Source organism: Anarrhichthys ocellatus, unplaced genomic scaffold, assembly GCF_004355925.1.
Source record: "Anarrhichthys ocellatus isolate YVR2014 unplaced genomic scaffold, GSC_Weel_1.0 scaffold10, whole genome shotgun sequence".
Taxonomy (NCBI): Eukaryota; Metazoa; Chordata; class Actinopteri; order Perciformes; family Anarhichadidae; genus Anarrhichthys; species Anarrhichthys ocellatus.
Window position 1 is genome coordinate 3,239,478 of NW_022280040.1, and position 15,758 is coordinate 3,255,235.

General features: G+C 44.5%; 1 long non-coding RNA gene across 1 annotated transcript in view; it reads left to right on the forward strand.

Annotated features, from left to right (window-relative positions):
• LOC116384831 (uncharacterized) overlaps window positions 1–12,160 on the forward strand; it is a 22,903-nt gene extending 10,743 nt beyond the window's left edge. The window contains exons 2-3 of the long non-coding RNA XR_004212834.1: window positions 10,579–10,644; window positions 11,587–12,160. This is a non-coding gene — a long non-coding RNA (uncharacterized LOC116384831). The remainder of the gene's footprint in view (window positions 1–10,578; window positions 10,645–11,586) is intronic.
• The last annotated feature ends 3,598 nt before the right edge of the window (window positions 12,161–15,758 follow it).

A 15,758-nucleotide genomic window follows, 5' to 3' on the forward strand; every position in this document is an offset into this window, starting at 1 on the left:
TGTGTGTGTGTGTGTGTGTGTGTGTGTGTGTGTGTGTGTGTGTGTGTTTTTTTGACCATTAGAGAGTCTGCTATTTACATTTTCACCGCAGAGAAGAGAAACCCTAGCTCGGTCATTTGTCAGTGGCCTGTGGTGTCCGGAGTTAAACGTCTGCTTGTTGTACCTGATCCCTCGCTCGGTCCCGTCTACACTCCCTCTTTTTTTTTTTTTTTTTTTTACGATTCTCCTCACAGTTTTACTGTCCGCCATCTAATTAGCTGTGTCTTAATCACGCGTTAAAGCGCACCGCCTTCCCGGTGTTTACTGTCTGTTTGCCGTGCTGTTAAAATGTGTGAGGTGGCTTGTAAAAACCCTTGCCCACAGAGGTTTTGAGTACTCGCTCTCCTTTTGTGGATAAAATCACTGCATCACGGCCTAATAATGGGTTATAGCCTCTGTACTGTGCCCGGCAGGAAACTGTAGCGCCGGTGCAATGCGCGCATATTTTTGAGAGTGTACAGGGTTGACATCGCCACGTCTTTTAAAACAATTTGGACACTCGAAGGAAGCCACACCATTTAATTTCCTTTGCTTTGGAGAAGATCATGTATCGGTGCTTTTATTTTGCACGTCTGCTCATCACGTCAGCCATTTTGTGTTCAGACTGAATCCAGGACATGTCTTTGTTCCTGTTTTTGTTTTTTAACACTTTGTGACAGGCCTGCCGGCTTTTAACTAACCCGGTAATGGCATTATGCTGACATTTTTTTTAAAAACACATGTTTTCAGTGTGCGTTACGTTACGCTTTTTTCCCCATCACGTTCCATTTTGCCTAGTTAGTGCGGCCTCCTGGACCTCTTCATCAGAGAACCAGCCTTACCCAGCCTCTTGATGTAAGCATGCTGGAATTTATTGATTCAGTAAACATGCCTAAAACATAATCTGTCTTCAGAGTACACACCGCCAGTTACCATAGGAACATAGTAGAGTTTTCATAACACTTCAAGGGCTCCCTTAGGCGTAGTGGGTCTTAATCGACCCCTCTAACACACGGACTTGCAGACCCTGCTCAGTATTTTTTGGGGGGGATTTAGGTACAAGACAAAATGTCCATCCATATCTTATAGGCCCAGCGAGCATGCTGGGTAATGAGAAACAGTCACGGGCCTTGTGGGGATCCATAGCAAATTATAAGACACAGTAACAGGTTTTTACTGGCGTGTCCCTTATGTGTACGAGGTGATTAAAAGTCAACGCCGAAAAAGGAGCTCGGGGAGCTACAAGGAGGAAGAGACGAGAGGAAAAAGGTGTAAAACGCTGTCTGACTGCGGGTCCTCTCTTGTTACTGGAGTCCTTGTCCACCGGCCATACTCTCTCTCAGACACACTGCTGTGTCTGACAAGGAGATATAAAGGGCTGTTGATGGAGAGTTGGGGATTATTGCATGCAGCTGGCGGCTGTCACAGTAAGACACTTACCCTCTCACCCTTTATCTTAACCCTTTCATATACTACGTCCCCACGTTCCTCCTTTTGGCCTTTCCACACCTGTATGTCTCCTCTGTAAATCCAGTCACTCTTTCTCGTTGGTCTAAAGGGGTCGGTACGCTTTCAACAGAGTGCTCATGGGATCACTGTGCAGCGTCTGAACCCCCCCCCCCCCCCCCAATACCTTTCCGATGTAGGAATTCCGACATTATATTCGGACATGTTGCACGAGCTGCTTCGTCTCAAGCATATCTCACACCGAGGTTCTGAGCTCAAGACAACCAGCAGCGGTTGTCAGTATGAGGGCATCCGAGGCTTTAAAAACTACTCTGTAATGTGAAGTTGCTGCACTGATGACTCATCAGATCCGCCTCTTCATTTAGGACCATTTTTAATACAGACGGTAATTTAGCTTTCATCACTTACCCTGAAGAGAATGATGAAGGACTAATTGGATTCCAATTTAGAAAGGAAGTGCTGATAACAGCCAAAAATGCTCTTTGACATTCAGGCCGATATCCTCACTAGTGATCGATACGGCCCACGGCTGTATCTTTACTAAGTTTATTATCTATGCAAATAGGGGGGAAGTGATTGAGACCTTAGATCCGAGCTCTGGAGTGGGCTGCCCATGCTTCCATGCTGTAGACGGACAACGTAGTTGCCTCTGGTTGTGCAGCAACCGTCACATTGTCATCCCTCACCCAATCTCTGCTTGTACCGCTGCCCACTTTAACTCTGCTGTGCACTCCATCACCAAGCAAACCGTACGAGTTTGTCACTTCGTGTTCAGGACAATGTAAATTGGCAGGAAAAGAGCAGCTAAAAGGATCATGTGGTCGATCTTTGACACGGAGAGAAAAGTGGAAAGAAAAGGGAGATTAGGAGAAAGAGAAGAGCAGAAAAGAGAGAAATGGGACGCCCCTCTGGACCGATGACTATCTCTCCGCTGATAAGAGAGCGAGTGCCTGAAGGCTGGCTTTTCTTCCCACCGCTTTCTGTGCCTCCCCTAAAGCAACTCGAGTCCAATTGTTCAGGATTATAGAAGCTTCTCCCTCTGGCATAGAAACGAGGATCTCTGCAGGTGGAGATGAGGTGATGTAACGCTGCCTTGGAAGTCACTGGGGAAACTTCAAGGAAGCCGACATTAACCATAGAAGGACAGTCGGATGGATGTTTCCCAAATCTCCCACCATGACTTTACCGTTAGCCCAGGAGGTGAACGTTTGATGATGTCTTTGACCAACCCTATGTGGGAAGCATCTTCAATCTGTTCCATGACTTATAGACACAATAAAGAAGCAACATTGTTTATGTTTATGTCATCCATACAGGCGAAGCGTGAATTGTGAATGAAATAGTTGTGGTTCGTAGGATGAGTCATAAAGGAATAGTCCACCCGGCCTCCTCATTCAGGTCCGTTGGTCAGCAGTCGTGTTGGTGAGTCACTGGCCTTGAGGCAGTTGTTCTCTTCACACCCAATATCTTCACACGCAGCAGTCCCATCACCAATGCATTCTTCATCCCCCGTATCTCATCGCATGCTGTATTTAGTCACTGATTCATCAGCAGCCTTGGAATTAGCCGTATTGAAGGTCGAGCAGATGCTTCACTGCGTAACTTCCTGTGAGTGGCAGATTCCTTTGAAAAAGGAGGTTGTGAGATGATGAAAATGTGTCATCGTCTCTACTCTTGATGAAAAGGGAAAGTTTCATCCTTACCTAATTTCGCCACTGTCTACTCATTCCTGACCTATTGCTTTACCTCATATACACATACAGCTCACTGGTATCAGTCTTTAAAAGGAAGATCAACTTGTAAACCTCTCTTTGTTTGTAGTATCCTGATATTGGTTTCAATATTTTCTAAATTTAGGAATTGTCAGTAATAAGAATATATTGGCTTACAATGATTTTAAGCGTTTTAATACGTTTTGGGCTATTAATACAAAATGTACAAATCATTCACAAATAGTTTTAAAATTGTTATATATGCTTTTTACAGTGTTTAAGGTAAATCATTTTGAATGATCACAACTGTTATATTGTGTTGTAAGCATTCATTAACTTTTATACAACAAGTTCATGTTATAAACTAGTAACGACTGTTAACTCGTCATTGCTTATATACTGGTTATAAATACTAAATAGTGTTCCCAGTTCAACTTTGCTCCCTTTTCATTGCCGTTACCCTATAATAAATAATGATATCCAATAATTGTCACGTGATGTTACAAACATCAAAAAGAACCAAGCTCAACAATCTGTCTCTTCACAAATTTTTGACTGTGGCGTACGAGCGCGGTGTTATCATAGAGGCCGTCTTTGGCTGCATCTGCTTTTCCTCCGAGGAGCTTTGCTGACAAGGCAGGAGTTTGGTATGCTGAGGTGCTTCTGCTCCTCGCCCTTTTGCCCATATGTTTTGTATTACGCCCTAGGAGGTGCCATGCTCAGCAGCTCGGCGATGGGAAGGGGAATAAAGCAGGCCTCTCCGACCCAAATGACGCATGACATGGCGCTGTGCCCTGGGCCCTTATTTATGGCTTCCCATGTCAGAGAAGGCTCGCTCCCCTGGGGAGCCCTGCAGCCATTACCCTGCTAACTTTTAGCTCAGCCGGCCTCCAGCGCTCATCTCGGGCCTGAATACACACACACCATCCACTGTCGGAATTCCGATCACTGTGATGTGGCGGCATGCACACATGACTGAGAGGTATGCAGAAATCAAATAGATTTCCTCACAGAGAAGTTTATTCAGCTGTGCAACGTTCTCAGTCGCTACACTGTTTCACGAGAAGTGAACCTTCAGAAGAATTAAGGTAATGTCAGGCTGCAGCTCGTCCACCGACGGGCACACACTGCCTCTTTTATCAATGCCTCTGATGTGGAGGAGGATGTGAAATCTGGAGAGAGAGTGAGGAAGAGATTTGGTGAGAGGATCCGAATACATTTCCTCTGTAGTTACTCAAGAATCCATGTACACATCACACCGCATTAACAAATAAGACTGCATAGACTGCCAGCGCTCATGCACACACAGGTGTTCTCCACGAGCTATGCGGGAATATTCCAGTGATCCCTGTCCAGAGTTTTGATGTGGCTAGAAGGAAAATTAAAAGAATTTAGAAGAAATGAAAGCCAAAGGATGAGAAGATGTTAGAGAGTAGTTGACGGAAGAAGAAGATGAAGAAGAAAAAAAAAAGGAGATGAGGAAAATCGGCAATAGATAACGTTTTAAAAGAAGAAAAATCAGAGGAAGATGTGACGTGACAACAGGGTTAACACAGGACAAAAAGATGGCTGGGGTGCTCTCCTCCCTGGATCTCATGTTTCTTTCTGCTTTGGGGGAGTGAGCGCAGAAAGAGGGAGCACTGTCAAAGTTTTTATGTGGCCTTTTGAAAACAGAACAAGCCCTCTCCAGAACAATATATCAGCTTCAGAACTTCTCTGGCAACGGAGCACTCATTTTTCCAAATTCCCAGGTTCCTGACTGTAAAACACCCTGTTTGAAATCCACTCTGGTCATTGTTTAGTCTAGTGGAAGTCCCTTAGATCATCCTCATCAGCAGCCGTCCTGCACCCCTTCATGTTCCAAGTCCCGTCCCCCCCCTCGCCTCGGAGCCAGCCACTCAACATTAATCTGACTCTTTCTAGTGTTGTTAAGGCCTGACAGCCAGCATCTTATTGCAAAATAAGAGGATCAATAGTGATTGTACAAAAGCGGGTAGCTTGGGTTGCGGTCGGTCCACCCCAGCATCGTGTCCGGTTCTAAAAAGAAACTGTTTTGGAAGTATTTGTGATATACTCTTCAGGCAGAGTAGACTTGCATGCGTCAACACCACACCATTGAGCCGTCCAAACTTTATCTCTTTCACTGTCTTTGTTTCATATTTGTATACAGGCCCATGTGCATCTATTGTAGTGCATCTGTAGAGCTGCTGAGAGGTGGTTTCCAGTCCTGCCAAACTGAACAAGAACAAGAAACCAAGCATTCCCTCTCTCCTGTGTCTTGCTGCCTCAGATAATGTAGACGTCCAAACACATGACTTAGATAGTGATGCAGGACCAAGGCGACGATGGTAGGCTGCCTCGAGAATAGAGCAGAGTCCAGCTGGTCCGTACAGAGCCGGGGAACGCCCTGGGAGTCTGGATCTGCTAGGTGAGGAGGGACATACCACACTGTACTCCTGAGATTGGGTCATCGGGTTAAACCTTAAGCGGGTGTCTGTGCTTTCATGTGGCCTCCAGCAGAGCAGAGGCAGGATCCGATCTGATAAACCTCAGAGAACATTCAAACTAGGCTAACTTCTGTCTTTCTTCTACTGCTCTGAAGATTCAGAGTGGGAGGAGAGAAAGAGATGTAAGTATGTGAGAGTGAATGATGTGCTGGTGGTCTTCACCTCATTAGGACCTCCCCAGTTGTCTTTGATGGCTGCTTAGGGCCAGAGGGTGAAGTGATGGAGATCGAAGAATTGAAGCCTCCTTCCCCTCCTCTCTCCGCTTCCTTTCCCACCAAACATTTCATTTTTCTGCTCCTTTTTGTTTACACCTTTACCTCGGCCAGCCACCCGTTCCCCATAATGTCTTCATTAATGCCCTAGAACCCAGTAGTCCAGCAGAGAGAGCTGACACAGGGGTCTGATTTGTCAGGGTCAGTGTGATCCAGCGATCCATCAGATCCATCAGGCCGGTGCCAGGGACTCCTGGGGGACCGGGCCCTTTGTTTGGCTAAGCCGCTGACGTAAGCGAAGGCTCTGTCGGGGAAGCCATTAAGGGCGCAGCAGGCCCAGAAAAATGAGCCGCCCTTGTCAATCCGCATCAGGAAGCTCGGCCACGGTCACAGATCCTCCTCGGGTCCCCATCGCATTGGACCGCTGTTTGTCCAAAGCCTTTGAACTCGGGACAGCTAGATAGATAGATGGATGTGTCAAGTGGTCTGTGGGGCGCTTCAGGTTGGCTCCCAGTCTTGGATTGATGGAGAGTGCTGGGTTGTTATCTAAAGTTGTGTTGAGGAATGATAGGTGAAGATGGAGTGATGAGGGCGACTTCAGTACTCCACAGGAAATTCAAAGGGCTGCGTTAGTACGGGCATGCTGTCAATGGCACCGGCGGGAAGATGATCTAGGAGAACCAGGATGCTTGGTGAAAACGACATAATGCCATTCTCATTACGAGGTATGTTTGCATTTCCAGATGACAATAAATTGTGTTGCGGCAAAAGGTTTAATTTTTTATTTTTTTTTGCTGAACAACCCAGCACTTTGTTGTTTGAGCCCCCCTGTGTCAGCCCCCCCTGCTGTGCCAATGCAGTGGTTTCATTGAAGTGAATGAGGCACTGGTTTGTTTGTTTTGGCGCAGTGCTAATGTTGGTCTGAAGCTTCCACTATGAAGTGGATGATTGGTCAGCTTTTTCTTTTATTTTTCATTCTCTACACAACTCTATGAATACCTTCCTGTGGAGACGTGTCATTATACCCATGTTTAAAAAGATGTACGGGTCTTGCAGCTCAATGAAGGATAACTTTTTGAGTGTGGCCATTCTGAACCACTTCAGACATGATAAGAGAAAACTTAAAACAAACTAGTTCATTTCTAGCCTTCAGATTTGGTAACGCCCTTAGTGGCCAATGAAACATTTTTTCAGTTCCAAGCATCATTTCCAAAAGCCTCCGCCATTCCATTCCTCTCCCATTTGTGAGTGACTCAGCATCCTCTCTGCACATTGTCTCCTCACCCACCTCGTACTCTCCCTTTGTGCCGTGACAGAGATGGAACACCTCCACCTTGCGTAACTCGGCCTCAGACTAAACATACTCCTCTGGTGTTGATGCATCAGTGTAGCGGCTGCCTCTAACGATGGCCAACTTATCTCATTAGAAAAATAATGATTTCACTGGCTGCCATTTCCGCAGATAGCCCCAGTATTTGTCTTAGGCTCTTGTGTCCTTCGCTGAGCTGCCGGGCCCTGGGATCGGCTGCCACGGCCCTCATTGCCTGCCTGTCGTATATCAGCAGCGCTGCCACCGCCAAAGCCTCTGATTTATGGCTGTTTGTCTCCAGTCAGCCCCCCCCCCCCCCCAACCACCCACCCACCACCCCTCCAACAGATGGGCTCTAGCTATTTACTCAAGGAGAGAAAGATCCCAAACCCGAATAAATACAACAAACAAAAGGTAATTATGGAGAAGTTGGTTGTGATTACAATTTATTGGTCACCAGAGAAAACTTTGATTGATCTGTCCCTGTTGTTTATCAGGTGCGACCTGATCGTGTGTCCTGGATTAATCTGGCTGCGTTAGGTTTCCACTCTTATCTTAATGACTTTTTTCCGCTTCAGACTGTCCTGGTCATTGTGAGATGACACCTGATACATATAAAAAAAACAAAAAACGGTGATATCAAGAGTCCCGATACGATTATTAACAGTGTAATCGTGAAAACATTCCCTCAGCTGTCATGTTCTACAGGGTTGTCGCCTTAAATCTCTGCAAGTATATTCAAGCTCTAAATCTCGCTGGCTGTCAGATCTTCACGGCGGAAAAAAAACACATTGCACCATAAATTGTCTGTTACAGACTTAGAGGGGCTCCAGTTGATTTCTGGGTCTCTGGAGAAAAAGCCTCGAGTATTAACCCAACAGTATCAATTTTTCAAACCAGTCCGACTATTTAGTTGCACATTTTTCAGTACCTGTGCGCATTAGTCTCTCTTTTTTTTCTTTTTTTCTCAATTTGATGGATTCAAACCAGATTTTGACCCCTTGCACCTGTCAGTCATAAATTATGAATCCTGGTTTATGTTACTCATAATCTGAAGTTAAACACTTAGAAAATGATTTTGGACGTGAGCACACAGGTGACAGAGTGTAACATCCTCCTCTACGTATCACATTCCACAGAGACACGTTGATACACAGCGGGATTTATATTTTCTGAGGATTAAAGCGTGATAAATGCCTCTTAAGTGCTTATTAACTTAAATACAGACGGTTCTTCACATGGAGACGTCTCTGTCTGCGAGAGTATCGGAAAAATGTCTGCCATTCAGATATTCTTGTGGGGAGAGTTTAATTCGTCAGCACCAGCTGATATAACTAATAAGAATAAAGGACAGAGTGACATTGGTGGGCTTTCCATAATGAGGTAAACTCAGCCAGTCGTCACATCTCACTGAGCAGAGCCACGTATGCCTTATCTCGCCTCTGATTAACTAGTGATAGAGTGTGAGGGATCCAGGCTAGCTCTCATACCAGATGTATAATAATAAAGTGAAGCTTTAAGAGGTGATGGAATGGGTTTCTTTTAGTTGTTCTTTTTCAACAGTGTTCACTTTAAGTAAAAGTACTATTCATCAGTACTCTTATCTTATTTATTGTATTATTAGTACATTATTTACTATGTAGATAGACTGTACAGTATGTTTAGGAACTACTGTGGGAGGACTCGACATTTCAGCGTCGGAATGTTTCAGTTCAGTTTGTAGAAATAATATGCACCCAAATAAAATACTAAATCGACAATAATGATGGAATGCATTTATAAATTCAACATGACTAACTGAAGAAATATGAAACATGCAAACAAAAGGCAGATAAATCATTTTCATGCACATACATTTGCCGAATTAACTTTGCTAGTCCACACAAAATCACACTATGTGTCCACCAGCGTAAGAACATCACGTTTTATATGATAGTCAATTATGGGAACATTTCCTATCTACCATTTGAAAGCAGTGAAGCCCACGTTGACAAAAACATTTGTAAAGCATGCAATTAAAACGGTTGGTGGTGCTTTGAAAGGCCAGTTAAATCCCTTGTTAGACAGCATGATAACGCAAGAACAGACTGAGTTCTTACTGCGCGGATACTGAATGAGTAATTCACTGTGTTTGAACAGCGGTTGGTATGGAGGTCTGCAGTGCCAGATCCAGTAGTGTCAGTTCTGGTGGGGGATATACTCCCCAGCTGAGAGACAGAGGGAAAGGGAGAGAGGGCAAACACATCTGGAGCCAATCTTTAGGATGGAGAAAGGATCTGTGTCAGGACCGGAACTGCAACCTGGTTAAGATCTCTTAAACAGCTCTTCTCGAGAAGTGGTCCGCAAGTGGTTTTCTGCTTGTGACATTAATTGGGGGGGGGGGGTCTTTACGGTGACGATGGGTTTAGCCCAGTGGTTGTCACTACTGGCGTGGATCGGCCCTCAGAAGTTGCAAAAATGTGCAGGAAATTTTACGAAAACACCTCTGCCTCTCGGGTTTCATTTGTTATTTTGTTTATCTTCCCAGTCCCACTTAATATAGCATGTGTGTCAGTCTTCGCTGCACCTCTCGACTCCCACACATGTTGCGTATATTATGATAGCAGGCCGGACCCTCCTCATATCACCAGCAGCCCCCTCTCGCTGGCACAGGCAGGCGGGCGATGAGCAGGAAAGAAATGACCTCATTGCGTTTCTGATGGAGGCTTGGCACACGGCTCCGCTGAATTCTTCACGTAGCGTGAATTCGTGGAAATACAGATAGGATATAGTTCTTTAATGACGTGGCATTAGGTTGCTACACATGGCCGGTTGTGGTTATAAACTAAATGTGCCACAAACGGTTAATTCAAAGCTTTTTCCTTGATAGTGTGACGTAGTGAAAGTCTCATTTTGCAGTGAAAGCTTCCTTTCTCAACCACAAATTGAACATAATTAAGTCATTAAACAATTTGCAATAAAAATTGTACACACACTTGTTTATTTTTCTCACTTATTTCGTGTGGGTTTTGGGCTGCACAGTTAAGATTCTGTGTGTTGTGTTACCTTTTATGATTTATAGGTATTTCAGACCTGCTGCTATATGTTTAGTCACTCAGACTGACTTAGGAAAATGCAGAGCAGCCAAAACATAAAGTGGAAATGTTAACCCAATAACGCTAGATAAACAGTCAGCGGAGAGGAGCCAAAAACAACAGAGAATGAAGGGAAAGTGTCCTGCTGGCATCAGGTTTCCCAGAGTAAGTGTTATTTGAAAAGCAGCTGAAGGGTGACACTCACTCTCCTCCCACCCAATCTCCCTCTCTCCCTCCTCCCTCACTCAATCAACCATCTGTTGTTCCCTCTCTTCTCAGGCTGCTCTAAGTGCCTTGAAACAGCTGTCGGAGCAGGGACTGGACCCGGTGGATGGCCCCATCAAGGTACGGTAGGACACAGATCACGCTAAACACAGACAGACGCTCACTCGGTGTTGGATGTTTAATCAATCGGCCAATCAGGGCGGACAGATGCTTGTCTAGTGAGGAGCCAGATGTGCATGCGTGTGTGTGTCTGTGCCAATCCGGCTTTTTTTTTTGCAAATCCTCAGCGCTGCAGGCTGGTCCATCTTCAGCTCCCTCCACACCCACGCACATGTTCAACATTTCCGCTCAGCATTTTTCTGCCATAGGAAAAGCAACAATATTTACATGCACTACACTCCTCCCAGTGCTCAGCACTTTGCATGATCGCGACAAAGGCTCATGGCCTTCCATGAGATGGCTTTCCCTCCAATGTACCTTCCCTCTACAACAAGCAAGGGAGGGAGGGAAGGAAGGAGGAAGGACCAAGGAGGAAATCACTGTCAAGCATTTCATTTTGAGTATTTTCATAGGTGTGCCTTGGAAAAAAAAGTTGGTAGCAATTACACTTTCACCTGAGCAGTTCATCGCTCATTTCTAGCTCCGGTATTTCCCCTCTTGGACTCTAACACTCATTAAGTCGTCATTGTTGTTAACACATTTCTGGTCTTCAGGCTTCAGATGACCGCAGTTGCCAGCATGAAAACACACCCATTTCCTCCAAGTCAGCTGCTTTTCTTTTCTCTGAACCCGCACAGTTATTACAGTCATTTCTGATAAGAAAACCACAGAACAGGAGACATTTGGTGTGAAACAGATTGAGGTCAAGGACTTCTGAAGTGTCTCGAGTAACGGTGGCAGCAATTTCGGTTTTCCCACTTGTCATACTTTGAAGGACTTAAATCCCGGGATCTTCCCGAGGAACAGCGAGAACAAATTATCAACCGCGTGACTGATTATTAACAGCATTGCTTGAAGTCTCGGACGAAATCTGCCCTAACACAGTTCTATTTGTGTTTTCAGACCAGTGAACCATGTGGGAGGGAGGATGGACATTAAACAGACTAACTCAGGCACCACCACTCAGGTCTGCAAGGATTCAAAGGCTGTCGTCTAGGAGCTGACAACCCCGAACCCCTCCTTCGGCATACACCAACCCGACGAAACCCACCCACCCACCCTACACCCCAAAAGTCCCATAACCTACGACCCACAGTGTCCCCACTACCCACAATTCCCCCACCCTCTCTACCCACCCCCACCCCACGATTGCCACTGTATCCTTCAAAACCTGTCAACATGCAATAGGGTGGATGTGCACCGAGAAATGACCGACTAAAACCCCATTACCTGAGTCTATGTGAAGACAACGCTATGTTAACACGTTTATTGATGATTTCAGTCTAAATTTAGAGGACAACAAATAAAAGAAACGAAACACAAACTAATGAGATAAATGCATGGTACTGTATGAAATTAAGGGAAGTCCAAAGTGATACACTGCATAGACAATTTTCCCTTTGGATAAATGTCTTTTGGTATGGTTAAATACAAATATGTACATCATGCCATTGAAACACAAAAGAAACATTTTAGGGGAGAAACCAACTTGCGTACAGTAGCTTATTTTTTCGGGGGTATTATGTTTCAGTTTTTTTTTTTTTTACATTTTATTTTACTAATCTAACAATGCTTGAGTACTGTATTTAAAATTAACCAATGCCAGTGCTGTGAAAGTTGTAGTTGTTGTCTTCATATATAGTCACCCAGCTTACCTTGTATGCTGACATAAAAAAAAAGAGTTCATCTATCTATATGGATGTGTATGACTTGCAAGAGTATCATAATCCGAACAATAACACAAGACAAGTTTTTTTTTTCATGTGGACAAAAAGGACAAAACTGGTGTTAGCAGTAATCAGTAGAAGTGTCGACCACCCAGGAGGGAAGGTTGGACTAACCTTTACTTCCTGAAGGGTCTAACTTTCCCGTTTAACATGACCCCACACTGGCATAGCATCACTGGAGCATCAACTGACCAACAGCGGAGGCAAAGGGGCCACCACAGTATCACTTTTTATCTAGAAACAGGCCAGTGGTTAGTATCCTCTGCTACCAGTAAACGTCCAAACTCCAGAGAGTTTTCACGGGCGTGACTGCATGTCCTCCAGTGAATGAAAAGTCCTCTCCATTCCAGTGATTTTGTGTCAGTGAATATTCCCCCATCCCCCCCCCCCCCCCCCCCCCCCCCCCTCCCCCACAGTTTTGTCGATCACATCTACACCCATTGTGTGTGTTGTATTGACCCGCCATGGCATCAACTGGGTGCTTTTAATGCCTGCATTCTGTCTGGAGTGCGTCTTTTGAGTGGAGAGAGCCTGTGTCCGATACGCAGGCTCTCTTCCATAAAGCCCACTTTGTTCACTGACATTGAGGACGTGTCTTCTTCTTCGCTGTGAGTACAATGTGTAATAAGGCTGTTTCTATTACTGAAATGCAGTAAAAACACCTCAGTTCATGTGGAAAAAAAAAAATCTGCTTCTTTGTGTCTCATTTCCTCCTTTTTACACGTATAAACACAACTGCAATTATCACTCTTTCTTAAATAAATCTACTTTTAGTGTGCATCACCAAAATTACATTCAAGTAAGTGAAGATGAGAGACAGGGTGATGACATTAACAGCATATACTGTAGTGTTGATGAATAAACAGGCTGCCCCCCCCCCCCACCACCATCTGTTGAACAACCTGAAAGATAAAACAATAACAATCTTAACTCAAGGCCCACTTACTGGCTCTTATCGTACTTTCAATACTGTGGATACATTTTCCTCATTTGTCATGAAGGTTTACTTAGTTGTCTTCACATGACCAAAGTATGTAACTTTGGTCACCTGATGTGATTGAAAGCTCTGGAAAAGGCTAGTAAGGGGACCTTGAGTCAAGATCAAATTGTAAAACTACTACCCCCAAGGGGAAGAACCCGCTCCAAAGGCAGTTTGTAAAAAAATTGCACCTTACACAAAGCTCTGCCTTCACGAGAATCTAAGAAACATCAAGTATTTCAAAACTTTCTCAAAGAGAAAAAAGACTCGTAAATAATATTTATTGTCGTTTACCTCTTAATAAATTCCCATGCCACTGCATTCATTAGTCATAATGACTAATAAAATCTAATAAGCACATAACGCAAATTGGGTAGTTGTGCTCCAAAAAAAGTGCACTAAAGATTTTATTGTGTGTTATTCCAACTCATTTCTCTAATGCCAAAGCCTATGGTGCGGTATATGAGTTCATAAGTCATCTAATGACTCTCCGAGCACATTCATCTCATCTCCTCGGGAGAAGTATCTCCAATCTTGAGGATAAGCCTACCGTCAACAAGTCCTGTGAAAAGACCAGAACTAATATTGCATGAGTCGGTCTCGCACTGCTTTCTGACTTTTCTACATCGTCTGTGGCTCTCAGCCCCTTCGCCCACGGATTCCTACAGAAAATTCATTATTTTTTTTAAATATATGTTGTTTTTTTTTAAGAAGCTCAGTAATTTATTAAAACAGCTGGGCATTGAAGTTTTTAGTAAATGTTACTCAATCTGGAGTAAATAGGAGTAAATTGTGCATATCCTGCGGACTATTTTGAAGCATGGATTACTACATGCTAATCAGTGTTTATGGCAATAGGACAGCGTATGTGGTTTGACTTAAAATGACCTACAGTGTTGCGTGTTAATCATAATGAAGAAACATATTGCCCAGAGAGGAAGAAGCTTTGGCCACAGAAACAAGACTTGTTAGTCGGATCAATTATTGTTTATTTGTTCTGGTCTTTTCTTGGGATTTACGAAAATGTAGAATATCACCAGACTTAAATCCCTATGCAGCATTTTCAGGACAATCTGCTGGTTTACCAACAATTTCTTAGTTAAATGTGTATAACATGCAGCCCAGAATATCAAAATACCACCTAAGGACAGACACTGTTGCATGTTGTCCTTTACTCGTGCTATTTGAACTTTAAAAAAAATGAACTCCAACTTTTGTCATGTCATGTCATGTCATGTCATGACATGTGTTTTCCAAACAGACCTAATCTCTAACTTCATGACACTCAGCTGGACCAATCACAAGGATTGAGTGTGTTCGCCTCATCTATCCCTTGTGTTGCGTCATTCCATCACTTTTACCACCTCTGCTGTCCTCCAGCACGCAGACCGCCTTTTGCACCACCAAACCCACTCTGCTCTCTCCCATTAGCGAGATGAACGAGCGAGCGGGACAGCGGCAGTGTCTAATTCAACCTCGCTGACTAATGGACTCAGCTGGCAGCTACATCTGCTAGCCATTGAGGAGCGCCAAGGCTGTTCACACACATTAGCAGCAGATCTCTATTCCAGAAGCTTGTTCAGGTAGCGGCAGACCAGCTCGGGGGGCCGTGTTAGACCCCAGATGAATTGCCTTGCTCTGACCAGCCAATATGGGAGGTGAACCTTGCCGCCCAAAATAGAACAAAATCAATGGGGCTGTGGAGCTTGTCCGTGCCATGCAACAGCAAATGCATGAGTCATCGATTTTTCCATCTGAATGATGTGCCATCGACCCCCTTGAAGTCCTCTAAATTGGAGCTGTATTAACAGGAGGATAAAAGAGTGCAGGGAATCCTATAAGTTGATTAATGACCAAGGGATGATTCAAGCCAAAATCCTAATAGTTTTCTTTCTTGGATGAGTCAGAAGCCTTGTTTAGTGTGTGTGTGTGTGTGTGTGTGTGTGTGTGTGTGTGTGTGTGTGTGTGCTTACATAAAGGGCTATTTCACACAAGGCGGTCCTTCTGATCTACATGGAGTCCCAACAGTAGCTAGAAGTGGCTGCACTTGGTGCTGATTGCTTCGGTACACAGAGGGATTGAATCTGTCAGTACAACTCTCCCTCATATTAGAACTAATCTGCCACTGAGCAACTTTATCCAGCCCCGATTAGTCACGGCAGAGGAGCGCTGAAGCCCTGACATCTCCGCGCTTCCCTGTAATGCACCGAAGAGCTCGCAGCGAGCAATCAGAGTCTGGAGGATGGGTGTATTCTCTGTCGCTGACCAAGAAATCAATTTGTTCTGTGGAGGGATGAGTGTCTGCTACCACATGAATAGATGTGTGGAGGATCACTCCACTCCCAGACTCCGTTTGGGATTCGTAAGAC